The sequence below is a fragment of the Oryctolagus cuniculus genome, chromosome 2 (genome assembly GCF_964237555.1).
Source record: "Oryctolagus cuniculus chromosome 2, mOryCun1.1, whole genome shotgun sequence".
In the NCBI taxonomy this organism is placed as follows: Eukaryota; Metazoa; Chordata; class Mammalia; order Lagomorpha; family Leporidae; genus Oryctolagus; species Oryctolagus cuniculus.
In genome coordinates this window covers 187,675,189-187,684,606 of record NC_091433.1, presented here as the reverse complement: position 1 = coordinate 187,684,606, position 9,418 = coordinate 187,675,189, and the positions used below count along the sequence as shown (strand labels likewise).

Genomic DNA, 9,418 nt, shown 5'->3' with positions numbered 1-9,418 from the left:
GCTAGAAATAAACAATGTTTGGTCCAACACCCGTTCTTTCTTCTACACAGTTCAAAGAAACTTGTTGACTTTGTCTCTTTAATCTTTTTCAATATCTCTGAGAGGCAGGGCGAGGAAAATAACACTTCCGCTGGGCACTCACAAATGTTCTCCAAGCCTAGGTGTGTGTGAAGCACCTGCAAGGAGGGCTTTGATCTGTCAGTGTCACCTGCTCTTTCGGGGGGAAGGGACCCTAACCCCAGACCTCCTGGGCTGAGACGGGATTCAACAACTCTAGATCTGAGGTGCAGTCTGCCTGCTGCACTGAAATATTTCCAAACAACAGGCTTTTCGCCAGAAAAGGATTAAACCATACAGAAAAAAAAGCTATAGAAATACCGTACTTTGGAAATTTATATTCATTAAATAAAAGTTTTAAAAAAAAGTCCAAAAAAAAAAGCTATAGAAATAGAAAGATCAGTAGTCATTCTATAACCCAGAGACGATGACTTTGAATTTATAGATGTGTTTCCTTCTGGTCTTCTTGACCACAAAACAAAATCATGATCAAAGAGAATATACAATTCAGTATTCCAATAAATCCGCATCCCACTGAAAGAGGAGTGGGACATGAGAAAACGTGCGTGATATAAGAAAAGGACAATGTCCTGGAATTAGTTATGATGATCAAACTCTGCCCAACAGAGAGCTGAATGGACATGAAGGCAATGTCTACTATCACATTCCTGATCTTCTTTCATGCATGAAAAATGCAAGAGTTTAAGTTACGGTTGGGCTGACTAGATGACCTCAGACTCTCCTCCAGGACCGGCATAATCTGACCTTAAAACTTGATAAGATGATGAAGTACCAGATTCACATCAGGGACTTTAAGTCTGCCCAACTTTGCTTCTTTGAAAGAACGGACGCATGAAGTTAGGACCACATCAGGATGTAATGTGAAACCCAACTGAGCCACTAAGGAGCTGTGTGGCCCGAAATCATTTAGCCATGGAAGCCTCAGCTTCCTCAGCTGTAAAACAGAACCTGATATTTCTTCCCTCAGACGTGCTTGGAAACATAAAGGAGATAATATGGAACCGTGCATCGGCACTCAATAACGCACCCGTCCTTTGCATCTCCACTGTCACCCATGGGCCCCTGAGCAATCAAGCAGAAGCCACCACTCAAATCTGAGCCTCTGCGGGGACAAATCAGGGTTAGGGTCCTGCCTCCTTTCCATTGTACTCCTGAAGGCACAGGAGGACCCTCAGGGTGCCCACTGCTGACTTGAATTCCTCACCATCACCCCTGCTGTGTGACCTCTGAAGACAAAAAGCCTCGGAGAACAAGCTCCATTCTGAAGCTCTTGTCATTGCAAAAGAGTTCTAGTTCCTGTTTGATCTGATCTGTCTCTCCCTTCCCCATGAAGTTCTTGGCAGACTTCCCTTCCCTGCCTGGGCTTCTGCAGCTCCTGGCCTGATCCTAAATGTGGCACTTACCCTCTGTGTTGCAATTCTCTTGAACGTCTTAATCCTCCAACAGGCAGCGAGCTCTCTGAGGGCAGGACTGTGCCTTAGTTGTCTGCAGAATGAGCCTCTAGCTTCAGGGGCCTGTCAAAGAGTACATAAGTAATAAGTGCAGAGACAATGATGTTTACAATAATTCAAACTAATTTAGCATGGTATTTTACAGCTGTCACATTAGCAAAGCAGCAACTCTTTTTGCATATAGGAAAAACAATAGGAGACCTCAATATGACCAGAGGTGCATAAAAGATGAAGAGGCCAAGCAGAACAAGCTGCATCCTCACTCCATGAGCCAGACCCTCCACCCCAGAAGCCACTTCATCGTACCATGTACGCCCAGCCATGCCCCAGCCAAAGGGAATAGGGCTTTCTCCTTCAGCACATTAGACCAGGAAGGCTCTTCACTGCAAGACAACAGCCCTTTCTCTTCCCGAATGCACAATCCTGTCCCTTTAACCCCAAAGGTTCACATGCACCTGGAAATGCCTTCTTTGATTTGAGCAGACAAGAATAAGGTCTCAGTCCACAGAGATTCAACTTCAGAGTTTCAACCATCCCTAAATACTCTCATGCCAATTACACTCACTACCCCTCTTCCTCCCTAGAAATGTTCTTATTTGGCCAACACTTGAAGTCTTCCCTCAGTTTGAGCAAGAAGGGAGGTATGAAGAATGATTGTTTTAATTCTCTATTAGTGCAAAACAAACCACTTCAAAACTGAGTGGCTTCTAGAAAGCAACAACTCTATTATAGCTCATGATTTCATGGCTCAGGAACTTGGGCAAGGCTCAGCCGGGTTAAGTCTTCTGCGCCACATAGCATCAACTGAAATCAGAGAGTGGAATGCAGCTGGCAGATGGTCTGGTCTGGAGGACCAGATGGCTGCACTCCCGTGCCTGGCAGGCATGCTAGTGGAGGCAGCTGCAAGGCTGGACTCACTGAGTTGCTGGACTGAGAAATCTACATGTTGAGCTTTCAGCCTACTGGGCTCAGAGCGCTCAGTCTTCTGCACCATGCCTTGGAGCTGACAGAATGAAGTTCAAAGAGCCAGGACATATATGCTCCCTATTTCTTGGGGTCTATGATAGCGTCATTTCCACATTGTTCTGTTGGTCACAAAGCCTCCCCAGATTAAAGTGGCTGAGATGTACGCCCACCCCTGGATGTGAGGACTGCCAAAGAACTCACTGCCTCCTTTTATCTCCAGACAGAAAGGACCATTGTGAAGGTTGAATGACTCTTTCCCCTGAATTATTTCTGTCTCTTGATGGTCTTCTCACATCTATAACCATCGTCCCTCCTTCAACCAGTTACCTCTGACTCAAGAAACACAAATCCTTTTTAATTTGTGATCCTTGTTAGAAACAAGACAAGGAGGCCCTCCATCAATGTTTATTATTACTAACCAATGCAAATAGATGAGAGAAATGGACATAATAAAATAGCCCAACTTGGGTGACACAAAGGCTGCCATCTAAGAGTGGCCATTTCTGACTATTCAGAGAGGCCACATGTGTGGGCAGATGATGTAACTTTATTTGGAGCCAGACACATCTAGATTTGAATCACAACTCCTCTACCCACTACATAGGTAATGCAAGAAAAGATTTTTACTCTCTAGGCCTCAGTTTCTACCACTGTAAGATAAGGATGATGACATCTATCTCACAGAATTGCAAGAATTAAAATAAAATAAGGCAATTTAATAGAGAATCTCTCCTCCCCCCCACCACCAAAGTGCTCAAAAATGGTAGCTATCAATATGATGAAGATGGTAGTGGTAGTGGTTTTAGACTGATTTGTCTGCTTATGACCCTGAGCTGTGTCATTCGCTGGGACTAGTAACATCTATGACTGTAGCACACAGTTCCAATGGCCTCTGCCAGTTCTGTTTGCACATGCAATGTTCCAGGTACCGAACTTTCTTTTCTGCAATTCATCAACACACGCTTGTTGAGTCGCTAGTTTGAGCCGATCTTTGTGCCAAGAGGTAAGGACACAGCAGTGAAAAGGAAAGGTGGATTCTCTACCCTAACAGAGTCTCTAGCTTCTTCATGCTCTGAGTCAGGTGACAGGACCATCTCCACTCACAATATTGGAGGCATAAGGTCTACCTTCTGGGCCTTTCGTTAAGCTCCAGAATGCTCTGGCATTCCCAGGTCTTGATCCAGTTCTGCTCCCAGTACCCCTCTGCAGTTATATTCTTATGTCTTGTCTTGCCCCCTCTGCTAACAGTTTCCCTAAGCAAAGACTCCTAAAATCAAGGGCAGGGTTCCCAAGAACCAGAGTTTGCATCAACCCACCCAGCCAGCACCCTGAATCAATACCTCCCTACCCCCTACTTAGAAAGCTATAAAAATCTTAACAACTACCATTTATTAGCTTTCATGAACGCACTTGGAATGTTTCTTTCATTGACTCCTCCTCGTGAATACATGAGTTAGAAGCCATCATCTCTACTTTACAAAATAAGGAACCGAGTCACAAGACTTACCCCAAATTAGCTAAGGCAAGTGAAGCCAGGTTTCACACCCAGATGTGCATAAGGAATTGAAGATGAGAGACAGACAGGACAGGACTAAAGCTACACAGAAAGTCAATGAGCATCATCTCCCCTTTAAGGGTGTTACTCATGCATGTGGACATCTTCATTTACATGTGTCTCCCTATGGAGTCCACAGCAGTGAATTCATAGAAAGTAGCTATGTGGAGAATGGAGCCCGTGTGTGGGACACAGCAGAGGGGACACTATGGAGACCACGGAGGTGGAAGGTTGTCTCAGGCCTCCTTTCTCCCTCCAACCCCCTCCATGGGACCTGGCTGGACGGTGCTTTCCTTCAATACTCCATTGTCTTCAAAGTAATCGGAGTGGCATTCTTTTTTCTCTGACAACGCTCCCTCAATCAATTACCTGGAAGGACAGGCCCTGCCTTCTTTTCTTCTCTGTCTCCACGGGTATAGTCCTATGCTGGGCACAGCATGGGTACCCAAGGTGAGGGACTGAGCACACAGCAGCGGCTTTTTAATGCTTTTAAAATAAAAGTTTGGTTTCCATTCTTTTCTTCCTGGATTTGTTTGGAAGGAACACAATGTCCTCGTCTATTCCACATGGAATATGTACCTCCTTTGGTACCATTTGCAAAAGTGTTCTAAAATTGAAAATTGTTGTAGGCTAAAATTGCCTGCCCTCCTCTGCAGTTTTTTATTCTGTCTCAGAAAAATGCTGTGATGTAGAAAGAACAGATGTTTGATACAGGTAGAGCCTACACTTAGCAGTATAACATACAGAATCATTTAAAAAAAGTTCATCCATCACAACAAAATCTGCTTTTAAAAATTAGCGTGGAGGGGCAGAGGGGCAGGATTCTAGTACCAGGTCTCAGAATGACTGGTCAGCCTGTGTAACGATGGGGTGTTCTCACAAAGCAACCAAAGAGGTAGAAGAGTATGGGCTTTGTGGTCACAAGTCCAGCACACCATTGTCAGTTCTGCACTTACCGGCTCTGTAACCTGGAACAGGAGGCTTACTGAATCAGACCTTCAGTCTGACACCTGCAAAGTGAGAGCAAAAATGTATTCTGCAGTTTTGCTGCTTAGATTGATTAAAAAAAAACTTAAACAAAACATAGGAAATGGTACATGGTAAGCATTCAACAATGGTTTTTATTTTTATCATCATGGAAATTATATACAAAATAATAGCTACCTTTAACTAATAAATTAATCCAGCATCCAGGCGGCTTATTCCCAGCAAAACCAGTGTCAGAAATCACCAGGGTGTGCGAGGTGAACTCTGTCTTGCTACTGAATGATCTCCTGGAAGGCCCACCGACCACAGGTCTTCACTGGCTCCCCAAGGCTCACGGCTCACTGTAAAGCAGTGCACTCTCCATCTGCCAGGTCTGGAAAGGAGAAAAGCTGTGCCCACACTCTCTCCCACAGTAGCTGGGGCACTCCTTATGCAGGGATGTGCCCCCCTCCCACTGATCTCTAGTCCTCCCCATTCTCCTCCTCTCCGCCCGCCGAGGTCTGAGAAGTTGGCTTATTCAGTCTCAATAAAATTGCAGAACACTTAAACGATGTAAAACAAGTTGTCCTTTACGGGCTATAAGCCACTATAAAAGTGCTTATGATACAGAAATCTCTGCATATGGTTACTGTGATGGCTAATTTTATGTGTCTGCTTGAAGACACCAACAGGTGTCTAGATCTTCAGTCAAAAAGAGTTCTGAGTGTTTATGTGAGGGTGTTTTGGGACAATTCACATTGAAATCAGTAAATGCAGTAATGCGCATTGCTCTCCCCAGTGTGGATGGGCCTCACCCTATCAGTTGAAGACCCACTAGAACACAAAGCTGACCTGCTCCTCCTTCCCAGGGAGACAGAATTCTTACTGCCTGACAGCCTTTGTGCTAGGCCTGCATTTTTCCCCCTTAACTTCTGAATCAATTGATACACCATTTCTTCTTGGGTCTCAAGCCTGCTCGCCTTCGGACAAGAACCACATCGTCAGCTCCCCCTAGGTGTCCAGCTTGCTGACACACCTGCAGATCTGCACCCTTGCTGGCCTCTGTAATCAAGCGAGCTAATGCCTTATGAAAAATCTCTTTGGGCACCTTCGTACACACACACACACACACACACACACACACCCTGTAGGTTTTATTTCTGAGGAGAGCCCTGACTAATAGAGTTACTGCATATTACTCTCATCTGTTCATTAAATAAGTATCTGAATAACTTCCAGACAACAGCTATCGCAAGGGAAGAAGTGATTAGAGAAGATAAACTGTGGGTTCCTTGAACATGGTATGTACGGGCAGGCCTCCTTCCTGCTTGGCTACTCTTTCATCAGTAACTGGTCAGACCCACGATTTTCACTGCAGCATAAGAGATAAGGAAGACAAAGTGACTAGTGCAGCTCACTCCGAAAGTGTGCCTAGAGGAAGGAATAGAGTAAATGTTCTCAGAGAATCCATCAGCTTGTCAACCTGTGAATCATCAAGAAAACACAACCTTGAACAACGGACCTCAGCCTGGGCCAGACACTAGCTGGTGCTGTGTGCCTGTGTGCCTTGGAGTGGGGACTGCTCACCAGTTACAGTGACTGCAGGACACAGGGAGTGCAACTGCTGTGAGATGGAAAGCCAGGAGAGAGCTGGGACACCACTAGTATTGAGAGCACTTGGTCCCTTCAGCTTTTCTTTCATTCATTAACTCAACAAGTATTTACTAAAGCCCTCACTGTATCCAAGGACCCTGTGGCTTAGGCTCAAAGTTCTAATTCAGTGATTAACTAAGCTGCATTGGAGTTCAAGAGACAAAATCCCGCAGAGGAAAGCCCTTCCCAGGCACACGTGCCAGGAACAGTGACTGAGCCCAGTGCAAGGACTTGAGAGGAGCAACAGGGGTTCTCAGAGGAGACAGTACCTCACAGGTGGAGCCTGGAGGCTGTCCTGCATTTCACAGGAGAAGTCAGGTGAGCAGAGGGCGTGGGAACAGGAGAAGCCTGTTGAGGAGAAGGTGAGCCGAGGACCAGGCTTCCTCCCAGTGGAAAGGAGCAACAGGCTTTCCTGCCTATTGTTCAGAACCGAAGGAGAAAGACTATCAGGGAACTTGAACCTGATACAAAACTCCACAGGGACAAAGGCCTATGGTGATATGTAATAGGGGTTGTATTTTAGAAGCATAAATGTCACTGGAAAAATGTTAACCATTTGTTTTTTTATTTTTCTACACTTTTAAAATTGTTTCCTTCTGCTTCTCTGCAAAAGTCAGGTGTTTACATAAACGACCCTTGAAAGTGGAGATAAAGGAGACGGGGACACATTTCCTCTCCGTGGTAGAGTTCTCTGTGCAGGCCATGGAGCGTTTCTCCAGACCAGAGGTCTCGGCCTACACCGGAGCCCCAGTGATCCTGTGTTCTGCACTCCATGTGCGCTGAGCCTTTGCAGGAGGGGAGCCTGAATGAACCTTGGCAACATGGGGCTTTAGAACTTGAAGAATTTTGGCCGGCGCCGTGGCTCAATAGGCTAATCCTCCGCCTTGCGGCGCCAGCACACCGGGTTCTAGTCCCGGTCGGGGCGCCAGATTCTGTCCCGGTTGCCCCTCTTCCAGGCCAGCTCTCTGCTGTGGCCCGGAGGGTGCAGTGGAGGATGGCCCAAGTGCTTGGGCCCTGCACCCCATGGGAGAAGACCAGGAGAAGAACCTGGCTCCTGCCTTCGGATCAGCATGGTGCGCCGGCAGCAGTGTGCCGGCCGTGGCGGCCATTGGAGGGTGAACCAATGGCAAAGGAAGACCTTTCTCTCAGTCTCTCTCTCACTGTCCACTCTGCGTGTCCAAAAAAAAAAAAAAAAGAACTTGAAGAATTTTCTTCCAGAGGTGAAATCTGAGAATCCGATTGGCCAGCTCCTGGCCTGATGTTCCTGGCATACCCAGAAACCCACTGGATTGGGAAAGAAAGTTCCAAGATTCAGGACGAAGGACAGGCCTGGGAAATCTGAAAGCAACTGGGCTGGACTGACACAGCTGGCCCCAGACAAGAAGAGAGCAAAGATGACCGTGTGCCAACAGCCCTGTCCTGTGGCCTCCTGGCTGGACTGAGGGGGGAGGCTAACCCCACAGCAAAAGCACTCCTCAGTTCTCCCCTAAATCCCTCACACTCCTGGAAGTCTTGGTCTTACTATGCCACACGACTGTTGACTTTATAAGTGCTTCATGTCTTCTAGAATACTCCAAGGTCAAAATGTCACTGCCTTTTAAAGTACATCTGAAGTGGGAACATTTATTTTATTTATATTTATTTATTTTATTTGAGAGGCAGAGATGCAGAGACAGAGAGAATTCCCATTGGCTGGGCCATTCCTCAAATGCCCACGATAGCCAGGGCTGGTACAGACCAAAGCTGGGGTCAGGAAGCAAAGTCCAGGTCTCCTACATGGGTGGCAGGGGCCAACTGTCACCTGATGGCTCCCAGGGTCTGCACTAGCAGAAAGCTGGAATTGGGAGCCAGAACTGGGATTCAAACTCAGGCACTCTGATACAGGATGCAGGTGTCCCAACCAGTGGCTTAACCACAAGGCCAAATAAATGCCCCCAAAGGAAGAATTTAAAAATTCCCAATCATCACAAAATCTGAGAGTTGGGAGAAATTTAGGGCCTATCCAATCCAACTCCTCACTTTACATGGAGGAAAGCTGAGCCCTGCTGCCCAGAAGGGTGTCCATGGCATCCGTTTAGAGGCACAGGACAGGCAGGTAATGGGATAAGCAAATTCAGGAGGCAGCTGGGGAGAGAACGTGGTACAGAGTGCTGCGGCTGGGTAGGGGGACCAAGAGCAGCCCCACATAGCTCCAGAAGCCATTGCCACGGGGAAGTGCCACCTCAGTGTTCTTGGGAATTCTGTATCAAAATAAGCTGAGAAATCAGACTTTTAATATGAAGTTCCTGCCTTTTCAAGTGCTAACAACTGAATTGAGATGTTTAAGCATTCTATAGGTCACATTGTAGACCTCTGTTCTGTGACCTCTGGCCCAGAAATTGGAGGCTCAGCCCATCAAGCTAGGGTCCCCTCCTTGGCCTCTGCCAGTTCTCTATAGTCTCTCTCTCTCTCTCTCTCTCTCTCTCAGCCTTTTTCGAGCTGTGAACTGAGCATGCAAAGGTTGTGGGAGCCCCTAATTTCACCTCTCTCCATTGAAGCCCACTCAACTAGGCACTGGTAACTCTTTATTCCATGGGTGAATCACTTCAGCTTCATAAAGACTTAACCGGCTCAGCTCTGCCCTTCATTAAAGTGAAACATTGAATAACCTTGACACCAGGCATATGACATGAACCAAAGCAGAATGGCCAGGCTGATTCCAGCATTTACGTTCCGGTATCCATGCAGAAGCCAGGTGTTTTCAACACGG

At 46.6% G+C, this 9,418-nt stretch overlaps 1 long non-coding RNA gene across 1 annotated transcript; it reads right to left on the bottom strand.

The window, feature by feature from the left end:
• Window positions 1-481: 481 nt before the first annotated feature.
• LOC127489110 (uncharacterized) lies at window positions 482-5,406 on the bottom strand. The gene is made up of 3 exons (XR_007917060.2): window positions 5,215-5,406; window positions 5,007-5,060; window positions 482-1,592 (listed from the first exon to the last, which is right to left on the bottom strand). It is a non-coding gene; the product is annotated as an uncharacterized lncRNA (long non-coding RNA).
• Window positions 5,407-9,418: the final 4,012 nt, after the last annotated feature.